We start from the raw sequence: 20,871 nt of genomic DNA, 5'->3' as shown, positions 1-20,871 counted from the left end.
AGGCAAGTGCTCTACCACAGAGCTCCTTGGTGCTATTTTTATCACCACGGTAGCCACCATAGTAATGGCAGCCTTCCTTTATTATCTACGCTCTGGCAGGCTCTATCCGGGCACTTCATTTGTATTCCCTTGTTAAGTTCTGCCAGTCCTTCAAGACTGACCTTATTACCCCCACTTTCAGCTAAGCAATGGGAGACTCTAAGTCAGCCACTCACTGTGGCCTCAGAGCTTGAGAGTAAAGCACCTGTGCAGACTCAGCGGGCCTATTTGACTCTCTCTCTCTCTCTCTCTCTCTCTCTCTCTCTCTCTCTCTCTCTGTGTGTGTGTGTGTGTGTCTGTGTGTCTGTGTGTCTGTGTGTCTGTGTGTCTGTGTGTGTGTCTGTGTGTGTGACAGTTTCTTTATCCATCTGAAACCCAATCCAGACCCTTGGGTCAGGAGGCACCAAGACATTCAAGCTCGTGCATCCCTAGCCAGGCATCCCAGAAGAAGGGGGCCTCTTGTTGCAGCCTGCTGCTCTCCCACAGCCTAATGACCCCAGAGACAGATCTGTCCCTGACACCTGGATGTCCCCAAGGCTATGTTGGGCTCACAGGTGCTGGCTCTCCCACAGCAGGCCTGGGAATCTTTCTGGCTCTAAGGCAACAGAGAGAGACCAGGTGATTGATCTGCTGATAGAGCCCAGGCAGGAAGCCTGTGTGTTGATTTCTGGATCCTAGCCCGACCCCAGCTGAGCACAGCCTGCTGTGGCTCACCATGCAGCATAGTGGCCCTAGGACTGAATTCAAGCAGGTGGCCCAAGAGGAGAACAGTGCCTTTTATATCAGAAGTAACCAGCCACTTCCCAAATCACAGAGTCCTATAATAAAAGAGTGGGAGAAGCATTAGGGACATCCAGCCACTCAGAGAGCTCAGTAACTTGCCCAAGGTTACAAAGCAAGTTGAGCACTTGATGAAACCCACAACCAGCCTGCTTTCCTCACACCAGGCATCTCTCAGCATTGCCTGGCTTGCTGCCCACAGGCTAACCCCTCCATCTTAACTCCACAAACCCCACCTTGGCAACCAGGGCTTGTGGCTTCATCTCAACCCACCTTCTATCTCATACCCTAGCCAGAGCTATTAAATCTTTCAGATTTCATCTTGTCAGTTATAAAATGAGAATGAAATTATCAGCAGGAAGTAATACTTTCATGCAAAGGACATGCCTGGTGGAGTCGCTATTTAATAGTATCTGTAATGTTTACTATCATTAATGTTACTGCTCATGGAGTTTGTCTTCCTCGATGGAGTCCCCCATGGAGGGAACGGCTCTTTCTCTTCAAGGGTTACCATGGCAAAGCTACCTTCTTAACAAATAGGGTCAGTGAGGCAGGGGTGGGCTGGTCGGAAGTGGCTATCTATCCTTTTGTCTTATTCTCCCAAGATCCTATTGCAGGATCCTTTTTTATCCCCATGCCTGGAGCCTGCCTGGCATGCAGGTTCAAAGGCCACCTCTTCTAAGCAGGTAGACCGTCCGAAAATTAGGGAGAAAGAGTGAAAGTCTCTATGCTATGAGAACCTGTTATGGATTGGAGCAAGACAGAAAAAAAAAAATCTAGTTCTACTCAGTTCAGTTACTGATCTCTGTGACCCTCAGCTTCCTCATCTAAAAGTGGGTACATTTTGACAGAGGTCCTCTTGCTTGCCCGCCCATCCGGTTCCCACGTATTCTGGTGGGGAGCTGGAGGTGTTGGAGGGAGCGGAGGCGAGAATTGGACAGAAATAGCAGGCACAAGACTGGCCACAGTGGGGACAGGACAAACACAATAAGTATTTTCAAAGGAAAACATAAACAAGCACAGACGAGTGTGATGTGGACCGCCACTCTAAACAGCTTTCAGCTGGCAGCACAAACGAACCACGGGCCTGCGCGTCGATTTTATAATAATTTTTAAAAACTGAAAATGATTTCCCTGTGGCTAGCCAGCAACCAGGGGAGAGAGAGAGAGCAATCTCTTAAAAGAGGCCACGATCCTGCCAGTCTAGGCAAACCTCCACAGAGGACCCAGGGTGGATAGCTCCCCTCCCATCCTGCATCCTGGCCTTGGGCTCAGGAAATTGACATATGTCTGCAACGTCTGCAACGGGCCTGCTGTTCACCACCAGCGTTCCCACACTGCCCTTGCTCAGAGAGCTTTGGAAATTTGCCTAAGACACTACAGAAATAAATGTCAGCCCCAGAATTTACCCCACCCCACCCTGACCCCAGCCAGGCCTGTAAGTATTTGGGTATCTTTTCCGAGAGCCTTTCTTCTCATGGAGTCTCTGTGATTTCTTCTATGTGAACCTCTGTAAGAGAGAGATTGGGTGCCAGGGTAAACGCAGGGCAGTTTGCCCAAAGAGGAATTAGCTCAAACTTCTTTTGTGCTCACGGGACTTGAGAAGGGTCTTGCTAAAGGTCGAACGGTTAGCATCAGAGCTGGGCTTGGAGCCCTGTTTTCTGACCCCTCTGATAGCCTCTGGTTCTCAGAGAGCCACATGACAAATGCCTGACAGAGAGCAGTCGAGCACCCAGCTGCCGCTGCCACCGCCTCCCAGGCCACGCATGCTCTCTTGCTGTTCAGAAACTGCCGGTGCTTGGACAGCTGCCAGGGGTCTCCAGGGACCTGCCCCTCACCTGGAGTTGACCACGCTGTGGCAACTGCCACGAGCCAATTCTTCACTTCCTCGTTTGCTGGTGTATCTTAGTCATGGGTGAGAGCAGGCAAGGCCTCCTGGCCTGGTGGTCTCTCTATAGCAGGGCCAGGCCAAAGCAGGTTTTCTACCCTCAGTCTTCACAAAAGGTGTGCCCGTCTGTCTGTCTGTCTGTCTGTCTGTCTGTCCAGACAGGGTCTCACTATATAGCTCTGTCTGGAACTCACTATGTAGACCAGAGTACAGGCCTTGAACTCAGAGAGATCCACTAAGTTCTGAGATTAAAGGCATGTTCCTCTACTTCACAAAAAGGGTGTCTTACCACCCCTGTACCCACTTCTGTGTCATCCAGTGACACAGTAAAGTCCCCTTAAAAGGGACTGAAAAGTAGGAACATGGCCTTGGTGCCTAGAACTAGAGCTCTCTGACTCTGTCTCTCGGTCTCTGCATGTGTCTCTGTGTCTTTTTCCCCACCCCCCTCCTGCCCACAGAGACAGACCTCTCCCTGGGGAGTTAGTGAGTGTCTGGCTTCCCACCTCCATGGAGTCAGGCTTCACCCAGGGCTTCTCCTGGGATGGGCCTGCCCTGGGCACCCTGATTTAAGTGTAGGTTCTGAATGGGCAGTTCTCTTCTGAAGCATAGCCTGAGAGTCTGCATTGATAACAAGCCTCACGGGACACGCACGCTAGAGATGTACGAGCCACACTGCTTAAAGTTCAGTTAATTGTAAGTAATACAAAGATTCCAGAAATAGACACAGGCGTGGAGAGGCACCCTTCAGCCTCATGGTTTGGAATACAACGCATTTCTGAAATCATGACAAAGGTCATCAGAGTCCTACATCAGGGTCAGATCTCCTCCTTTCCAAATGGCATTTTGTCTTGGAGAAAGAGCCACAAGAGGGAATGAAACTTGTAAAGGGACAGGGTGGGGGTGCGGGGGGGGGGGAGGTCACAACTGAATCAGCTCATGAGCCCAAACAGGAAGGTCTGTTCCAGGGACAGCCCCCACACTGCAGGAAAGGGACAGCCAGCCAGCCCTCTGCCCTCCTCTCCCAAAGCCAAATGTGCACGCCAGCTGGCATTTTCGTAAAGAAAAGGCCAGAGGTGTAGCTCAGTGGTAAAGCACTTGCCTTGCGTGCCCAAGGCCCTGGGCTTGATCCCCCAGCACCAAATTATAAAAAAAAGATAACACCAAAAATTATCCCCAACCTTTTCTATAGGAAAGCTGGCAGAGAGACAGCAGTGGCTGGACACTAGCTGGGGACCTAAGGATCTGCAGGCTTACGGTTCTCCTGCTGCTGACAGCACCCACACCTCTGTAGGCATGTGCACGCATGTACACACTCACGCACACTGTACACCACACACACACACACACACACACACACTACATCACACACACATACACACACGCACACACACCACAGGTGCACAAACTCCTGAGATCTCTGGAAAACTAAATGCCAGTGAGAAGCAGGCTCCTCCCACTAGCCTCTGCCTGTCTTGATCTGTGCCAGAGTTGTCAGACAAAAATGGTGCAGACCTAGTGTGGCTGCCCAGCACTCAGTTATTTCTCACAGTCTTGGTGTCTGAGAAATCCCAAACCAAGAAACCCAAAGACTGGACATTTGGTAAGAAACAGCCTGCTTCGTGCTTCCTGGTTTTTAGTTGACCTCCCGATGCCTGCTCAACCCAGGAATTGCATGTAGGAACTCATGCAAGGCAAGTGTTCTGCAGAGGCACTACGTCCCGGGCCCTATATTTGCTTTTGAAACAGGGTGACCAAATTACCCAGAATAGCCTTGAATTTGCTCTGCAGCCCAGGGAGACCTCAAGCCTATAATCCTACTTTGTCAGAGTAACTGAGATCACAGGCCTGGCTCCACCTTCTCTTTTGCAGAGAGTGGGGGGGAGAAGAGAGAGGTTTCTTTTTACACTAAGGACTCCACCCACATTTCCTGAGGCCCCTCCTCCAAACAACACAGTGGGAATTGAGTTTGAACTTGTAGATTTGGGAGCCTGTAGCACTGCCCAATGTCTCCAAGGACAGTATAACACCATCTCTTCTCAGGAGCAACAGCCAGGGAATCATCTCCTCAGTCAAGAAGGAGCCCTGCTGGGCCCAGAAGGGCTGGGCCCAGGCAGAAGTCCGCTCCCATAGCTCAAGACACTCAACCTCCTTGCTCCAATGTGGTGTGGAGTACAGGTGGCACTGTGAAGCTTCTTTTCCCTCAGCCCAGCAGGTCACCTGCGTTTGCAGACTTTAGAGGGACATTGATAACCTGGGAAGTCAGTCAGAGGAAAAAGCAGTCTGTTAAATGAAGGCACTTCCGTGCCTGTGGTGCACTGCACGATCCAAAGCCACTTGATGAGGAAAGGGTTTGTTTGGCTTACAGGTTACAGTCTATTGCTAAGCCAAGCCAAAGACAGGAACCCAAGGCAAGGACCAGGAAGCAGGAGCTGAAGGCCATGGAGGAGTGCTGCTTGCTGGTTGAGTCTCCTGGCTTGCACAGTTTGCTTTTTTATGCACCCCAGGACCACCTGCAGAGGAGTGACATCACCCCTTGTGTGCTAGGCCTGCCCACATCAATCATTAATCAAGAAAATGCCCTACAGACATGATTATGGGCAATCTGACAGATACATTTTCACCAAGGTTCCTGTTCCAAGATAACACTAGCTTGTGTCAAGTTGGCCAAATAAAACCCCTCCAGGACAGGCAGTTGTGGAGAAAAGAAATCTCCCTTCATACCCCTGCCAGGCTACAGGACCAGACTTGTTCTGAGTAGATTCATGGGGTTGAACACACACTCCAGCAGGAAGAGACCATAAAAAAACCCAATTCTGTCCAGAGTAAGTCAGGTCTTGTTAAAGTTGGCCAAAGATAGCTTGTGCTGCCTCGAGAGGTAATGAGCTTCCCATCCCAGGAAGCATATAAGCTGCCTGTGGTAAAATGCTCCCCATTCACTCCCCCCAATCCCCCCACAACCCCTGCTGCCACCACTACCACTACCATGCATCTGTCAGCCAGGGAAACAGCACCAATAGAAGATGCATATGAAGAATGAAAAGCCAGGCAGACTGCTCACAGTGTGGAAGGGTGGATTAGCCTAATCTACAGGGAAGTCTTTCCAGAAAGGCAAGCTGGAATGGTCCCCAGTTTGTGTGATTGCCCCTGTCCATAGGTAGAATTTCGTCTTCAGGGGCAAACTCCTTCTTCAGCTAACCCATAAGGTCTTCCAGGTGATCATGTCAAACCCGAGCAGTCTATCTGGAAGAATAGATAGTTCTACATCATAACCTAGGGCTAGCCTGTTCTCCTTTACTCAGTCAACTGATTATGGACTGTAATCACATTTACAAAATGCATTCCTAGCATTTCCTAGATTGGCATTTGAAGAACTAGGGGCTTTGGCTATAGAACCTTGTGTTGTGGTGACACTCCACCATAAAATTATCTTTGTTGCTACTTTGTAACTGTAATTCTGCTACTGTTATGAATCATAATGTAAATATCTGTGTTTTTCAATGGTCTTAGATGACTCCTAAGAAAGGGTCACTTGACCCTGCCCCCGCGGGGGTCTCGATCCACAGGTTGAGAACCACTACTCTAGAGGCCGGTGGGTGAGTTTGATTTGACAAATAGTGCAGGTAAGGGATGACTAACTTGTGTCTCTTGCCGGGTCCTGACTGGTGGGTGCCTATTGACCTCAGCTAACCCTGTGGGTGAGAATTCAAACCCTTCAGCCTGGTTACCCAGCAGCCCTCAGCCAGTCTCTGGAAACTATTTGTGCCCCATCGTCCTTCACAACCAAAAGTCCACTCTGGGGGTCAGGCCAGACTCAGGCTCACTGAGGCGTGCTGGAGCCCATGGGAATGCACTTGAGCCACAAGACCTGACATCATCCAACATGGTCCCAGGTCCCTACTATGAGACCGCACCCCTTCCTCTCCTCTTATGTGTTCTTCCCTCAGCCACACTTCTGGACCCCATGCATTCCCTGCTGGACTTCAGCTGTGGGCTCTGAAGTTTGGCATGGACTCAGTGACTATTTTCATGAATATTCGGGTTCTCTCCTGGCCATGACTCCAATTTTGAAATGGCCATCTCAGACCCATCTGTAAAGTCACATTTCAGCCTGTGGGTCACAGGATCACCTGGGGCATTTTCTTCAGGGTTCTGAACTGTCAGGCCCCATGAGACAGCCTGGAGAGAGACATCAGGTTCCCAGATAGGGATAGCCTCCTCCTTCAGGACAAAGCCTAGTCCCCTTACCCCTTCAGAGAAGCTCTCTTGGCCATGGGTAGTGACAGGGGCAGAGTTTCAGGCAGGAGCCAACCCCCTATCAGTGCAACATATATTTCTGCTATTGGATGTTCAATAGATATCATAGAACCGACAGTCATCAACCTCTCTCCCAGAGCCTGTCTTGGTCTCCAGTTATACACAGGGCTGCTCCTTGGGTAGTCACCATGAGTTGGGTTCTTCGTATGCCACCTCATCCAGACCTCACAGTTGCCCCAGGAGGAGGTGCTATCTACACTTTATTTTACAGATGAGGCTTCTGAGGTCTATGGAGGAAAGGTGCAGGAAACACACCCAACACACCCCAAGTGTCCTTGGTTGGCAAGTGGCAGGCAGAGCCATGTTCTACATGGACAGGACTAGGTCATTCTGTATCTCTCTCAAGCCTCCCATCATTTCAAGGTGTGGGCATCATTACTCCTACTGCACCAGCAGAGAGGCCAGTCTTGACTCCATAGTGATTGATGGTGTGGCCAGCACCAAGACCAGGCCTTTAATCTGACTCCTTCCCCAAGAATTAAAGTGTGCTCTGCTCCAAATCATAGCTGGAGGAGGGTCATTCTCACAGTATAGATGTGTGGACCTCACATAGACATATGTTGGCTTATGGAGGACAACGGGGCATGTCATAGGAAGCTGTCTTAGACATGCACTTGCCAATGCCATCCCTTAATTGATGTTTCTTAAAAGGGGCCCCTGAAGAAGAGGGCTTTGTGGAGCGTGACTTGGGCAACTGAGAACACAGTTACAATGGCTCTGTTGTGCTGTGTAGAAAGGCTACCCCAGTTCTTGGAGCCATGGCCATGGTGTTAGCCCCTAACCTGGGACTTGACTCACGTTTTGTTCATGAGGTTTTATCATGACTCATGTTGTGGGTCGTGAGCTAGGCAAACCGTCCACTGAAGCCAATCCTCAGCCCTGCTTTTGCTTACCCTAAACCCGTGTTTTGCTTTTGATTTTCAGACAGGGTCTTACTAGATTGCCCAGGCTAACCTTGAACTTACTGTGTTGCTCAGTCAGGCTTTGAAGTCAAGATCCTCCTGCCTCTCTCCCCTAAGTACCTGGGATCACAGGCCTGCACATCCCGGCTGAGTGAGGCTCATGCTTTAAGACTCCCAGGTAATGGGAAGATTAGAGAGCTTGTTAGGACCAGCATTCTTTCTCTGAGCAGCTGGGCGGGCCCCCGCCAGCCACAGGACTTACTTTGCTTTCTTGGTTTCTTTGGCATCTCAGAAACTCTGAAGGAGCTGAGGAGGAACCCCCTTGAGCTCGAAGGCAATGCTTCTGGGGTGAGCTGGGAGGTAGAAGTTGATGGATGGAGAAAGTCATGTTCAACGTCCCCCAGAGGATAAAGGGCAGTAAGCGGGCCTCAGAGGACCCCTGGGGGGCAGCCTGTGTTTATCCCTGCAGTCATCATTCTTAGCCTGGCCTAAAACAAGCCCAGGGAAGGGGGTTAGCACAGCAGAGGCCTCAGCAGAGAACAAATGACTGGCCCTCTGAGTCAATGGACATTCCAACTGTAAGGGTCAGCAGATGCCCTGGGTCTGGAGCAGGAGCCCTCTTATGGTCCTCCTTCAGGCCAGGCCAGGGAGAAGGTGTCTAGAACTTGAGGGCAAGCCTTCTTCCCTCAGCTCAGTGCCCTCAGAGTCTCAAGCAATCCGGTCCCTGCTGTCTTCTTGTCCCTGCGGGGTTACTCAGTGGGCATGCAGGCAGGCGTGTCTCCTCTGTGAACTGTGGGGAAGAATTTAGCTTAGGGCAGCTGAGCAAAAAAAAAAAAAAAAAAAAAAAAAAAAGAAGAAGAAGAAGAAGAAGGGACTCATGGGATGATAAGGTCATCTCAAATGACAGAGGGGACTTGGAGAGTGAAAGTGGTTCCCTCCACTGTGTCTTTGCTTCTTGCTGGCTGTAATACTTGGAGCAAGTCCCACGTGACCCTAGCTTTGCCTGTGAAGTCCAGGGCTGTGAGACGTTCAAGAGTCTTAAGAGTTTAGTCAGTCTTTCCTGGATCTACCTGGCCTCCCTTCCCAGCATCCTCCAGGGAAGAACACAACCCAGGATTAAGATCTTGTCCTTACTTCACCTCATGGTGCCCAGGCCCTGGGAGGACTTCCTCTGTAGCCAGTCCCAAGAGTTCTACAAGGGACCTCCAAGTCACCCCTTTCTGGAAAGAAACTGATTCTAGCTGTGGCCAATGTCCAGCTTATCAACACAGAGAGGCCACTGCCTCAGCCCATGGGACCACTGGAATGCAGGAGCCTCCCGCTGGAAAAGGAAGTAGAGGCCCTCTAGGCTGTCAGCTCCTACAGGAGCCTCGACACTGAGCTCAGGAGACAGTAGAGTGCCAGGTACCTGCTGACCCCAGTCAGTGCCTTCTGACCAGGTGGCCAGGAGGAAAGGTGCAGACAGAGTCTCCTCAGCCACAGACAATCCAGGGTGTGCACCAATAGCCAGTTCTGCCATTTAGACCCTGGGATGACGCCGAGGTTTCCAAGGCCCTGGGAACTGACATGGTGCTGACGGGCCATCCTTCACAACTCACCCAGAGAGCCCAGCCTCTTGATTCCTTCCTGTGGTTTACAATATCAAAATGCTTGTGAGGCACAGTGGGGACCCGGAGAGCCAGTTCTAATGCTCACTCCATCTTGAGCTAAGAGAGAGATGGGAGTGGCTGACGCGGGCTTTATTAAGGAATAAAGACTCAGATGGACATGAGATGCAACATTCTAGAACTCTCCCGGGTTCTTCAAACTCCTTGAGATGTGGTAATACACACAACCTTTGCCTCTTGCAGATAAGGTGAGGCAGAGCTGAGAAACGGGAGGGGATGGGATGCACAAAGCCTGGGCACCCCAACTCAGCCCACACTCCACACACTCGTTTCTCCGTCCACCTGGTTTTTGCAAGCATCTTCTATGCGTCAGGAACTGTCCTGGACCCCAGAGACCTATCCCATGGGAAAGCAGCCCCCCCACCCCGCTCTCCTGGTATCTACTTTTTTGGGGGAGTGGAGCCTGGAAACTAAATGATGTGGTAAAGAAGTATGAGCTTGCCCTGGAGAGATGGCTCAGCAGGGAAGGATGCTTGCCACAGAGCCCGGTGACCCATCTGCAGGCTTGAAGGATAGAGTCAACTCCCACAAGCTGTCCTTCGACCTCCACACTAGAATCATGATATACACGTCTGTGAACCTGTGGTCACATATGCACACACATGCATGTATTACACATATGTGTGTGAAGAATAAATGAATTTTAAACTATATAAAAACTCTACAAAACCATTCTGTCCAAGAGGGGAAGCAGGTTGCACCAGCTACAGTCCATTAACTCACAAGGAGAGCTGTGCTTGGACCAGGTGATGCCATGGGAGGCAGTGACCACAGTCTGATCATTGGAAAGCAGAGGAGATGGGACCCGGTGGGGAAAATGTCTGTGTTGGGGAAAGGGAGCAACCTCTGGGAGTCAAGGGAAATAGAGGAAACAAGTCTGGTCCTGGGCCTTTGACTTGAGTGACAAATGGAGGCTAATCACTTAACTGCATGCAAAGTGAAGCTGGAGAGTAGCAGGTTTTGTGAGAAAGCTTCAAGGCTGCTGTTGGGGACATCCTGACTAATCGTGAGACAAGCCTGTGAAGGCGAGCCTGCCACTAGAGGAGAAATCAAAGCTAAGACAGAAACTTGGGAAACATATTACTAATGACATAGTACTGAGAGCCAGGTGCCATGAGAGAGCAGCTGGGAACAGTAGAGTGCCCCAGACTTCCTGTGACCAGGGGAGATCCAGCCCAAAAGGCCAGAGGGCAGAAGGTGGGCTAGTGTACATGCTTGGAATCTTCCAGCAGTGGGAGGTGAAGGCAGAAGGATTGAAACTTGCACTATGTAGAGAATCACTGTGTTGGAGCCCCACAGGCTGGGTTATGGCTCAGTGATAAAGAGCTTGCCCAGGGTGGACAAGGCCCTGCCGGTGAGACAGAGGAAGGAAGGGGAGATGAACTTCAGAACAGTGGTTTCCCAAGGGCGGGAGGAGCCTAGAGAGAGCACAGTCAATCTCGCCCACAGCTGCTGGGAGATCAAATCAGGAGACCACGAAGGGACAGCTAGTGGACAGGTCACCATGGTGGTCAAAGGGACATGTGAAGTGTCATGTTTCACAGCTCCTTCCAGGCACAAAGGAAAGGAAGGGCTTGGGGGTAGGTGCTATTCTGTACTTTTAGATCCTGAATTAGAACAGGGGGTCATATTTGAAGAGAGGCAGGAGTGGGGTGGGGGAGAGCAGCATGGCAGTCACTCCTGTTTGCAGGCCCACGCTTTGCCAGCCTCTTGCAGAGCCCCAGGGGTAGTGATCATCAGGTTCATTATGGCCCATTATGCAAATGATACCAAAGTCCAACGAGTGTATGGCTGGGACCCCCAGCCATGGTGGGAAGCTCAGCTCTTCCTGCATAGCTCCCTCCTTTACAACCTGACAGCCGCCCACCCTCTCACCTCCTCAGCATCCCCATCCTAACCCTTCCTGTCAACTCCCAGCAGTCTAGACTCTGTCTCCCTCTCTGAGATCCCTGCATGCCTGTCATCTTTGGTCAGATGTGTCTTCAACTGGGCCACATATCTTTCCCCCGCAGTTACTGTAGGATAGTCTTCTACCCTATGCCACAAGTTGTCAGGGATGGGAGCAGAGCTGGAGGAATACCCAAGAGCCCACAGGGCAGGAGTGTGGTCTTGCCTTGCTTGCCTACTGAGACAGAGCCTGGGATTTAGTCTAACCCCAGTCCGGCACTGGGTATCCAAGGTGGGTATCTTGGGGGTGGGGTGGGGGAGATCAGGAATGTAGAGCTGGAAGGACCCTCTACCCTTCCCTGAGTGGGGAAAATGAAACAGCAGTAAAGTGGTTATCAGAAATTCTGACTAGGGAGTCACTAGTAAGGCCAGCTGCCTGTCTGTCACTACCATGTGCACCTCAGAGAAAGGAACAGATCAGCACACCAGAGCTCCTTCCAGCTGAGTTATGGGTGTTGCCCAAAAACAGTGTGGAATCAAGGGTGAGATCCTGGCCACAGGACTGTGTGCCCTTCATTGGCCTAACCCCGAGTGCCAAGTTTGGGCACGTTTTCACTGCTGAACTGACCTCTGAAATAAGGGACATCATCCACAATCTCCTAAAAGGGACCATGCCTGACCCCTACAGGAGAACAGGAGTGTGTGTGTGTGTGTGTGTGTGTGTGTGTTCTACCCCAGGCTACTTTGGCAAGGCCTCTCCCTGGTTCATAAACCAGAAGATATGAGCAGAGAGGACCCAGCACCCAGACACCACAGAGGCCCAGCTCACTCCCTGCAGCCCTGACAGGGGGCTGCAGTAGTAATTAGCTGCTCACACATCCCCAGGGTTATTTTTAAGCCTCGTTCTTCCCGGGTTTATTTTTAAAGTAACATTGGCACGTGGCTGGCCGGCTGCCCTTCCCAGGTGCCTGTGCCAATTTGGGCCAGGAATGGAGCTGGGCAAAATGAGACCCTTCCCCTAGAGTGTCCCTCTGAGAGCTAGGGTTGCCTGACCCCTCATTGGATGGTTTCTGTTATACTAAAATCTAGCCTCTAGCCTAGGGCAGAAGCAGGCAGGCAAGCACCAGACCCTGGGAAGTTTCCATGCCAAGCATAGTGTGACCTTGACCAAACTGCATCACCATCCGAGCCCAGCCTCCTCAGCTCTCAGTAGAATGAGCGATAGTGACACATGCCTTGCTTACTGTCAAAACACTCAAGGGTGAGCCACAAACAGGGGATGCAGTGACTAACTCCCATGTCAGCAGGATGCCCCCCACTCTCCCACTAGAGCCCTCTCAGGAGAAGTGTGCTCCTGGTCACCCCTCACCCACCTCCCACCTGCTCAGAGACCTTTCTCATTTCCCATTGCCAGACATTGGAGACAGTGTAAGAGAGGACAGCACCACCATCTACTTGCTGTGTGACCTTGAGCGGGTACTTGACCTCTCTGTGGCTTAGTCGTTACATCTTTAAATGGGGATAATAATAGTCCATACTGAATAGGATTGCTGGAAGATTAAATGAGGTACATAGATCAGCTTTCTCAGAGCAGTGCCTGGCACGTAGTAAGCGCTGTATAAATGTTAGCTCGTATTGTTTTGAACTGGGGAGGAGGAACGATGACAGAAGCATTTAATCATTTGAATAAAGTCAAGTGCAGAGAAACTCAGCTTGCCTGGATTCTGCCCTGGGACTTGGGAGAGGGAAAGAAGGAGCCAGAGAGCAGTATAAGCAGCAGCTGAAGAGGACTTGGTCCTAGGGAGGCTGCCTGGTCCTAGGGAGGCTGCCTGTGTTGGAGTTCTTGGCACCATAAAAAGCAAGCTCGGGACACACGGGTATAACTAGACTGTATGAATAGTCTGTGGGAGCCAGGAAGTCACGCCTGTTAGATGCTGGCTAGGCCCAACTCATCTGTTCTGGGCTGTGAACAGGTGTAGATGGACAGCCAGGAAGACGGGTAGCTAGTGGAGGTCATTGGGAAGGCCAGGAGAGCAGGGGTCAGAGAGTGGTGAGGCTGAGTGAGTTGGACTGAGGATGACTGCCTGCCTCTGGGATCTTTGTGAAAGGCACTGTCTCCAAACAGGGACTGAGAGGGAGAAGCCAGAGCCCTGCCACCCCCTTCTGCATAGGAGCATTTGCAACGGGGCATAGGGGTGAATGGAGTGTGGTTCCATAGAGTAGAGCCTCTCAGAAGAGCCTGGGTCCCCTTGGACTGAAAGAGGGGACTTAGGGGAGGAAGAAGCCCCAACCCCTCATGGCCTTCAAGTAGAGGTACTGAGGGAGGGAACAGCAGCAGTTCCAAAAAGGACTCCTCTCCCGTTTTGTTGCCCGTTTTCTGCTTGTAGCTCATCTGGTTCTTGCACTCTGCCCTGAATGGTGGACAGAGTCACCCTAAGAGGTCACATGGAGGCAGGCAATGTGCTGCGGTGTGTTTGTGTGTGTGTGTGTGTGTGTGTGTGTGTGTGTGTGTGTGTGTGTACATGCATGAGTGAATGTTGAGGGTGAGGCTCCCACATCTGCAGACTGGCTCAGGGGGAAAGAAGGTTCCAGCAGCTGCTGCAGGCCAAAGTCCCTGTTGCCTGGAGTCCCTCTCCTCCCAGGCGCAACGCCAGCCTCCACCATCTGAGCTCCTGAGCCCTGGGGAGGGTGCTGAGCCTAAGAAAAGCCTCCTTTCACAGCTCCTGGCATCTGCTCCCGAATTCCCTGCCAGCCCAGTGCTGTCTGGGCCACTAGCCATGACCAGGAAGGAAAGTAGAGAGCAGGTGATAGAGAAAGGATGCCCCAAGGCCTCTCCCCGTCCCCAGGCCATCCATCAAGACTGGCCTCCATGCATCTGCTGGGATTCTGCCATAGACACTGGGTGCAGTGGACCAGCATGAGAAGGACCTGCGTCCACCCACATCTCACTGGCTGGCAGAGAGCGGGGAAGACAGAAGGCGCCCTTCTATCAGCTAGGGGACAAGGAAAGGTGTGCCAGAAGAAGCAGCTCCATATCTAATCTGGGAGGACAGAGGCGATCCAGGAGGGACTCCAGGCTGGAACCACGCTGTGAACAAGTGCTCAGGGAAGAGCTGTGCTCCAAGACAAAGCTGGCAGGAACCCCGGGGTGCGGACTAGCTTGGGGTTTTATGGCATTCAGGAAGTGGAAGGTCCAGAGAGGAGAGTGCTGGATCTGAGATTTACAGCCTGTGTACTGGACCTGTACCTTTTCACTGTATTGTGTAAATTCAAGGGATGAGGAAGATTTGAGTGGGGAGTGGCAACTAGGAGCTGTGCTGGGGAAAAAAAAGATAGCAGATATACTAATAACATCTCCTGTGTCTTAAGATTCTCCACCACTGCATGCCGGACCTTGATCCTTCCCACAGAGCCTTTCCAACCCTAGGGTCATTCAGTTGCCTAGTAAGATTGGACCAAAGATGCAGTGTTGTGTGTCAGGAGGACATGCCCCCATTAGGGAGAAACTGACCTTTCCAGGGCTCCTTCCCCCCCTCCTCCCAGCCGTAGGATGGACACTGCCCCAGCCCAGGGGCTTCACAGGGCTACAGAGCAGTGGGACTGGAATGTTCCCGCTGTACAGTGCTATATACAGCCTTTGTGGGTCTCCAGAAATCTGTCCAGGCCTTCTCTGATGTGCTCAACATGCAGGGCACCCAGGATGTAGAGTGTAGGGCTAGGCCTTCCATCTGTAGGGCCTGGAACTTAGCCAGTGCCTTGTTGGAGCAAGGCAAGCAAGAGAACTTCCACAAAGAAGTGCTAGCTTTTATCTAGGATCAAAGGCCAGCAGCCAGAGCCAGGCCTCCCTCCACTGTCCAGCCTGAGCTACCCCTGTCTCTAATGTGTTCAGCCACCTCTGGTTCCTCTACCCACAATTCTGACTTGCTTCTGCTTTTGCCTCACTGTGGCCTCAGCTGGACCACAAATCTTCATTACCTTGCAGCTCAGCTAACTCAAAACTTACCCAGCCCCTCAATCCAGTTCTTGAGAGCCTACACCTTAATATATAGATAGTATATGTCTTCTCGGATTTGGTGACCCACCCTTCTCCAATTCACTGTGTCCTGGGCCAGATAACATTAAAAGGAGAGCTAGCCTAGATTCTCCCTAAACAGGGCTTGTTGTAGGAAGGACCATTCCAAAGAGGTAGGAAAGGGCAGAGGCCCCACCGAGTCCTCCACAGATGGCCTCTTCTGGCCCTCCTGGTACCTGCCCTCCACCACCACCCCAGACCCTCACCTCCAGCTCTGTCTGCCTCAGGGCCACACTGAAACCTCTTGGGGTTTCCATAGAAAAATTCCAGGGGCTGCTCTCTGGAAGGAAGGCCCTAGTGGCCTCCGAGTTGTGGGTTCCTCAGAGGCAGAGAGCAGGGACCAAGCACAGGAGAGAACAGTACTGTCTCTTCCAGCATCATGTGATTTGAGCACCGACCATACACAGGGTGCTAGGGCTCTCAGATCAAGTATTTCAGTTATTGAGCTCTGCTGTGAGGGGCTTAACATAGGTCTGCTGGGCTGGAGAGATGGCTCAGAGGTTAAGAACACTGACTGCTCTTCCAGAGGTCCTGAGTTTAATTCCCAGCAACCACATGGTGGCTCATAACCATCTGTGATGGGATTTGGTGCCTTCTTCTGGTGTGTCTGAAGATGGTTACAGTGTACCCATAAAGACAATAAACAAATGTGTGTGTGTGTGTGTGTGTGTGTGTGTGTGTGTGTGTGTGTGTGTACCAAAGACACCAAAGGCTAAGGCTGAATCCTAATCTTGTCCCCCTTTACACAAAAACTTCTTTGAGTATTTTACGTCTCTGAGCCTTTTGCAATTTACTCATCAGGACAGAACAGGTACTGGCCAGAGAGTCATGGGGAGAAGCAGAGGAGCTGACAGAGAGTACCTGCTTCCCTGGCGCTGAGGGCAGAAAACCCTGGAGTCTTAGTTTCATTTCTGTTCCCCTGAAAAAGCACAAAGGGACAAAGTATTTATTTTAGTGCACTGTTTCAGGTTATAGTCCATCGCTTCAGGGACTTGGAGCAGCTGGCCACATCACACCCACAGTCATGAGCAGAGAGAAATGAATGTATGTGTGTTTGCTTGCACTCAACCCATTTACATTTATACAGTCTGGGCCCCAAGCCCAGGGAATGGTGTCACCCACAATGGGTGAGTCTTCCTACCTCAGTCAAAGGAATCAAGACAACCCCCCACACACACACACACACACAAACATACCCAAACAACAACCTGATCTAAACAAACTCTTCAGGTAGACTCTCTTCTCAAATGATTCTAGATTGAGTCATGTTGACAGTTAAAATAAGCCATCACACCCAGGCCATGTTCTGGTCAATGGGCTTCCTTCATCTCCTTCTTACATCCCACCCTCTGCATCCCCAGCTGTAATCCCAAAATCGGCTGCTCAGAAGGGAAGGCAGGAAGTAGAATCCAGGCCATGCCTGGACCCTAACCACCTCTCCAAGGCTTGAGTGTTCAGGGCCACACTGTGCTAAGGGCCCAATGCCTCCCATAAGACAGGCAGTGTGAAGTAAGAGCAGCTTTAATCCTAGGGGAAGGGTGGGGTAAGGGGCGGTCCGGGGAGGGGGCTGAGAGCAGGAGGGGGCTTCTTAAAGAAGGCAATGTGAGACCTGTGGGATGTGCCACAACCAGCTCCCCACAACACCAGAGAGTTGCTGAAAGAAGTCAGAGCCGGCAAGTGGTCATCACAGACATTCTGTCCACCCAAAACTGTTCTACAGTTAAATTATTTTTTAATGGTAAGTAGCAAAATAAACCAAAATAACAAGAAAGGAAGCAGAGGCAGAGAGTGGCCTCAAACACTGACCAGCCACTAGAAGTTGGCAAAGGTGCTTTGACATCTAACTCCCTGCCTTGTCTTCCTGGTCCCACCTTCAGGGGATGGGTCCCCATCCCTGGCACCCACCCGGAGCTTCCCAAGGCAGCTCTCCGCTTTGGTTTCTTCCTGCCTCTGGCACTCTGGCCAGTCTGTTCTCAGAAAGCACAACTTGGCTGTCCCATCTCTGCATCCCTCCTCAGCACTTAGTCAAGTGCCTGGTACAAAGTCATAGGTGCTAAAGGAATGTCGGTCAGCTCAACTAATCAATTACAGCAGGCTAAGGGGACAAAGCCATGCTTGTCATCCCAATTTTCCACCTGACATTCTTGAGATTGGCAAAGCATCACGGCCTTCTGGGGTGCCTGCTTCTTGCCCAGCCTCCCCAGGTGCCCAGGCTTCCTCTGCCAGAGGTCAGTGTCTTCTTCCAGAACTGACACTGAGATTCCCCCAACAATATCAACCTACCTCCTCTTGCTCGCTGGTTCAGGCTGGTGGAGCAGCCCAGGCCCACTGCAGGTGGGCAGAGCTGGAGAGGAAGAAGGAAGAGTTGTTGTAGACATAATTATTAGCACTTGCTAATTGTGCTTGCTGCTACTTCCCCCAGAAACTATAGAGGAGAGTTCATGAAGGTCCCATTTAGATGTCTCATGAACTCTGATCCTTGACCCCAGAAGAGCAGGAGGTCACTGATACAAGAAACAGAAAGGTATGTGGCCCAGGAAGACCTGCTCTGCCACTGATCTGAATGGCCTTGACAAATTATCCAGCCCTTCAGCTTAGTTGGTTCCCTGGAAATCCTGGTCAACTGCCTTCCAGAACTCACAATCCATGACCATCAGCTAGACTGCCCATGGTGCCAGGCCCGACCGTGTCCCTTGACTGCCATTCACTAGCTGTGTGTGTGTTATGGAAATTTCCCATGCCTCTGTCTTCTCATCTATGAAGTGGAGATAATTCATAGCTCGCAAGATTCCGGAAATGAATATGTGTGCATGGGAGTGTGTGTGTGTGTGTGTGTGTGTGTGTGTGTGTGTCTGTCTGTCTGTCTGTCTGTCTGTCTGTCTGTGTCTGTCTGTGTCTGTGTGTCTGTGTGTCTGTGTGTCTGTGTGTGTGTGAAGCCCTGAAACACGAATGCTCAATAAATGTAGGCTGGGTCCAGTGCTATCCCCAGGTCTGAGTCACTGAGAATGTGCAAGTTACCACCTGACCCTCCAAAGCCCCAGAAACCAGAGAGACCAAAGTGAGATATGACTAGAAAGTATCTGGAGCAATTGGGCAGGAGAAGAAGAGACTTGGGGGCCCTGAAGACAAGTCTGTAAGACTAGAAGGAGTGGGAATAGAAATCTGGGTGCCTTGGGGTTCGGCAAGCAGTAAGAGACCTGGGACTGGACATAACTTCTCAAATGTTCTAGCCTGTCTTGGCAACTGCCTCCCCCTGACTCTGCTGTGAGGGGAAGCTATCTAGGGATGGCACAGAAAGCCGGAATTTGGGATTTGGGCCTCTGGCTGCCCCCCTCCACTAATACCACCCCACCCCACTCCCAACTCCTTCATCTTCCCCCCACCCTCCCTACCACAATTCAGGGTCTGTTACTACTCAAAGCTGAGCCAGGCAGGCTCATTCAGACTCTCATCTCTCCTGTGCACTGAGCTATGCTGACTGTGGCCTGATGTGCAGCCAGAGGCCCGGTCATTGCTTTGGGCACCCTTAGCTGACTGTTGCTGAGACCACCTCTCTCTCTCTCTCTCTCTCTCTCTCTCTCTCTCTCTCTCTCTCTCTCTCTCTCTCTCTCTCTCTGGTTTAAGGCTAGAAGTTGTGGCTCCTCCAAAAGTCCAGAACCTTAGATGCTAAGGGGCCCAAGACCATCTCCTCTTCATAGCCCATAAAAGGCACTCGCAGAGCCCAGGGAGGACCAGGGTCTTTTGCCTGTGACCATCCAGTACAGCTGTCCATCTGGCCATAAAGACACAGATCAGAGGCCTGCGTGGCTCCTGGTACAGTGGCTGCCCTAAGATGGATCCCCAGGGTATCTGTCCTTCCATACAGCAGTGATTCCCAGAGCCTCACACTACATCCAGCCTCCGTCTCCAACCTGATCCAACCTCAGAGATCCATTCAGAGGGAGCTCTGTCCCAAGCTGCCTCCCAAGGGTGAGGGGGGCATAAGGACAAACGTTTCAAAGGCCCCTGCCAGGGACCTTACAGTTTAGCCCTGAATGCAAGGACACCCCACACCCCAATCCATCCCATCTCCTCCCTCCCCCCTCCTTTCCCTTTTGCCATCCTTCCTGCGCCCATGAGCTTTCCCTTACCCTCTAACACTTGTCAACCAGGCTACACTAAGGACCCCTAATGAAGCCTGCTGCTCTCAGTCTCCCACTGCCATGCCCACACCATCTCCACCCAAGGATGTGAGGAAACTCCTAATGCTGACTCCTTAGGCATTTGTGCCTTTCCTAAGCAGGAGCAGCCTGCTAAGCAGGAGGGCTCCCCACTGCCTTCCAGGTAGGATTCTTGCTCCTGAGCGCTGCACAGGTTAACCCTTGCCCACCAAAACAACTCTCACTTCTCATTCCAACTTCCTGCTGCAAAAACACCAGGAAGATTTCGTTATTGTTAGTTACTATTTATTTATTTATTTATTTATTTTTATTTATTTATTTATTGTTACTATTTCTATCATTTTGACTAAGCCCACACAGTGGTGTGTGCTGCTAGGCCCAGCACTCAGGAGGCTGGGACAGAAGGATCCCTTGAACCTGGGTGACCCAGGCCAGTCTGAACAATGTGCTAAGACCCTACCTAATAATAATATAAATTACTATTGTTGTTATTATTAATGTGTTTCTACCTCTAAAAGTAAGAGAGGGTTGAGGATAGAACTCAGTGGTAGAGCAAGTGCACAACCCTTAGATCAATCCTTAGTACTATAAATAATAATAACAGTAATAATATTAATGGATTGTTTCTGTAGAACATGTAAAACTGTATGAAAAGAAAATTAAAATCAATAATAAGCTCATTATTCATGGGTAAACTCTGCGAGCTTTAAGCTGCCCCACTTGCTCTTTCCCGGTGTTTATGCAGATGCACTTTTTGTCTTCATAGATTTAGGATATGATCCCACCATACAGAAAGCATTGTGCTTACTGGTTTTGACATAATACAGTGGTTTTCTATGTAATTAAGAGACTCCTCAGGAGTAGCACTTTAATGGCTGCACAATATTCCACCCCATAAATATACCTTAATATGTTTAACTAAAGCCTATTGGCGACCATTTGGAGTGTTTACAATTTTTCACAATGAAAATGCTGCTATAAACATCCGTGTTCATAAATCTTTGCTCCAACCTCTGGTTATTTTCCCAGCAGAGATTCCTAGAAGTGGTACCACAGGGTCCCGGGTTGAGGCATTTCTAAGGAGCTTGCTGTTGTATGTGCAAATGCTTTTCTGGGAGCATCTGCTGGTCCCCGCTCATTGATGACAGCATCACCGGGGCCA

At 50.8% G+C, this 20,871-nt stretch overlaps 1 protein-coding gene and 1 long non-coding RNA gene across 2 annotated transcripts in view; one reads left to right on the top strand and one right to left on the bottom strand.

Annotated features, from left to right (window-relative positions):
• Nucleotides 1-20,871, top strand: part of Kcnk3 (potassium two pore domain channel subfamily K member 3) — a 36,207-nt gene that overhangs the window by 3,688 nt on the left and 11,648 nt on the right. The window lies entirely within an intron of this gene.
• LOC143443891 (uncharacterized) overlaps nucleotides 1-20,871 on the bottom strand; it is a 32,430-nt gene that overhangs the window by 3,275 nt on the left and 8,284 nt on the right. Inside the window, exon 2 of the long non-coding RNA XR_013113276.1 lies at nucleotides 17,833-17,893. This is a non-coding gene — a long non-coding RNA (uncharacterized LOC143443891). The remainder of the gene's footprint in view (nucleotides 1-17,832; nucleotides 17,894-20,871) is intronic.

This window comes from Arvicanthis niloticus, chromosome 11, assembly GCF_011762505.2.
Source record: "Arvicanthis niloticus isolate mArvNil1 chromosome 11, mArvNil1.pat.X, whole genome shotgun sequence".
Classification (NCBI taxonomy): Eukaryota; Metazoa; Chordata; class Mammalia; order Rodentia; family Muridae; genus Arvicanthis; species Arvicanthis niloticus.
This window is presented reverse-complemented; position numbering and strand designations above follow the sequence as displayed.